The sequence below is a fragment of the Dipteris shenzhenensis genome, chromosome 32 (assembly GCF_047967505.1).
Source record: "Dipteris shenzhenensis isolate YYH24624 ecotype China chromosome 32, Dip_SZ_1.0, whole genome shotgun sequence".
NCBI classification, from domain to species: domain Eukaryota; kingdom Viridiplantae; phylum Streptophyta; class Polypodiopsida; order Gleicheniales; family Dipteridaceae; genus Dipteris; species Dipteris shenzhenensis.
In genome coordinates this window covers 41325892-41328955 of record NC_141627.1, presented here as the reverse complement: position 1 = coordinate 41328955, position 3064 = coordinate 41325892, and the positions used below count along the sequence as shown (strand labels likewise).

Here is a 3064-nt window from a genome sequence, read left to right as displayed (position 1 = left end):
TCCACAGACCTTTGTACATATGATTATACAAGCTTACTATCATTTTTACACACATAAACAAGCTGGTATAGGGAAACTTTACACTTTTGATCTAAACGCAAACACAATAGTGAGCATAATTATAACCGATAATAGCCCCCAAATCTTATCCCCCTTCCTTGATCTCCATAGTCTCGATCATAAGAATACCAACATAAATAGTTCTCTCTAAGTAAAGGGTATTCTCACCTCAGCTTCATCAATTTGCACTGATTGAACTTTAACATACGTTGTTCCCAATTCCCTTTCACTTGCTTCCATAAGAAAATAATAACATCCAAAAGATTATTTAGATCATTACGTAGTTTGATTTACTTGTGACAACACAACTCCCAACCCTATATATGTAAGGCCTATGGTGGTGCAAGCTAAATGCACTAGTTCTTGCCCATACTCTGACATAAGAAGCTAACAAACAAACATACCGGCTTGCCTTAGCAAGCCACCTTGCAATCCACAATATATTCTGATCAATCTCCCAATGGCTTTCTACTAACAATTCCACAACCACAATCTATGCTAACATTAAGTCCCCCGAGCCTTCACATGTTGTTTCATGCTATCAACAATGTGCAACAAACAACCCATATCTTTCTAAAAAATTTGCTTGAAGCAAAAAAAGAGGCGGCCAAGAGTAGAGAATTTGCCATGATAACCACTTGGCCGATCCTCATTTGCTGATATAGTTAAATTTATATGTTTGTACGGCGCCCGTTTGCTCCCCTTAGCGGCCAGACATGTAGACCAAGGTTTTTTGGCGTCACACACATGAGCCATCAAATTTCCCATTTCTTGAAAGCTAGTTCTCGGCGTGCGTCTTCGTTGTTTATGAGCCTTCAGCTTAGGCTGCCCCGCTGCAGGCACTTATTCGTTGCCGGCACAGCTAAGAGTTTGCCTCGGCTGAGCCAGCAGGATTCTACGAAAATTTACGCCCATACGGCGGAACGATCCGATGAGGTCTCAGCTTTTAAGACAAACAACTTGATGCATATGTATGTGAAGCGCGGGAGCATCATTGATGCTCGCCATGTGTTCGATACCATGCCAAAGCGCGATGTGGTGTCATGGAACATTATGATTCTGGGCTACGCGAACCAAGAAGAGGCTGCGCTGGCGTTGGAGTTGTATTCATGCATGCACCAGGAAGGTGTCGACGCGACTGACCGAACCTTTGTTGCCACATTGAAGGCTTGCAGTAGTCTAGGAGCACACAAGGATGAGAATCAAGGTGAAGGGAATTTGGAGAAAATAAGGTGCCTGGCAAAAGGTAGAGCCATCCACTCCCAAGTATTAAGGAGTGGCTTTGAGTCAGATGTATTTGTGGGAACTACCTTGGTGAATATGTATGCAAAATGTGGGGGCATGGAAGACGCACGGCATGTCTTTGATGAATTGCCTCATCGTGATGTTGTTACGTGGAATACCATGATCCTGGGGTATGCTGAACAAGAAGATATCTCGCTGGCTTTTGAATTATATGGGCAGATGCACCATGAAGGTGTCACAGCGGATCATCGAACCTTTGTTAGTGCCTTGAAGGCTTGTAATAGCCTAGCAGCACTGGAAGAAGCGAAGCAAGTTGATGGGAAGTTCATTAAAATAGGATGCCTCATGAAAGGTAGAGCTATCTATACCCACGTAGTGAAGAGTGGCTTTGACTCAGATGTATTTGTGCTAAACACTTTGGTGGTTATGTATGCGAAATGTGGGAGCATAGAGGATGCACGTGATATCTTTGACCGATTAAGTCACCCTGACTTGGTTAGGTGGAATACCATGATCTCGGGGTATGCTGAGCAGGAGGAAAGTGAGGAGGCTTTTCGACTCTATGCCCAAATGCTAAAGCAAGGTTTGTCACCAAGCAGCGGTACCTTTGTGGCCATCCTAAAAGCATGTGGCCACAGAGCAGCTCTCAGAATTGGAAAAGAACTCCATTCTCATATAAGCAGGGTCGGTTTTGACACTGTTCTGATTGTGGTGACCAGTCTTATAGACATGTATGCTAAATGTGGTAGCATGGTTGATGCCCAGCAGTTGTTTGATACATTGCCCACAAGGGATGTTGTACCATGGGGTGCATTGATTGCAGGCTATGCCCGCCAGGGAGCGAGTGAACTTGTGTTTCATTTGTTTGAGACAATGAGGCAAGAAGGCATACGGCCAAATGAGTTCACATTTCTTAGTGTTCTTATGGTATGCTGTCATGCAGGTCTAGTGGACTACGGCCAGAGGTACTTCCAGGCTATGAGTAAACAGTATGGCATAAAGCCCACTATTGAGCATTATACTTGCATGGTGGATATCATCGGCCGTGCAGGCCTAGTGGATGAGGCAGTGAAGATGGTGGACAAGATGCCTTTCCAACCTGATGTTGTTGTGTGGTCAACTGTCTTGGATGCCTGTCGAAAGTGGAATAATGTAAAGGTTGGAAGGCATGCCTTTGAAAATGTAGTCAGACTAAATGATGAAATTCCTGCAGCATATGTCTTGATGGCAAACATATATGCTGATTCTCACATGTGGGAGGATTGTGATAAGATCCAGGCAATGAGAAAGAATAAAGCATGGAAGAAATCAGGACAAGTGGTCTGACCAGCGAATGATGCATACATTTGTGATGGGAGAGAGAAGATTCTAAAAGCAGAGACAGCCCGGTCAAGGCTGATTTTGTTTCAAGCTGAAGGATTAAGGTCTGTCCCCTGATTTGGACGCTGTGCTACAGGAAAACGTGGGACAGCTTGACAAAGTCCTGTTTGCCAGTCTTGGGCCATGGTGGTGAACGATACAGACAACTGACCTGCTGACAGGCCAGCTGACCTGTTCAGCATTTCAGCTTTCTTCCTATCTAAACTTCTACCTTGCCTGAAAGGCTTTGAAGGTTTCAAAGAATTGGGGACTCTTCTGCACAAACTAGATACATACTTTTCTATCTAGCGTATATCTTGTAATATCTATGTGTACCAAATCTAATGGACTAGTTCCTCCTTTGGTAGGAAATGGTTCTCAAATATTGGCTCCAAAATCT

At 44.0% G+C, this 3064-nt stretch overlaps 1 pseudogene; it reads left to right on the top strand.

Annotated features, from left to right (window-relative positions):
- The first annotated feature begins 1401 nt into the window (after positions 1–1401).
- On the top strand, positions 1402–2631 carry LOC147880766 (pentatricopeptide repeat-containing protein At2g03880, mitochondrial pseudogene; annotated as a pseudogene).
- Positions 2632–3064: the final 433 nt, after the last annotated feature.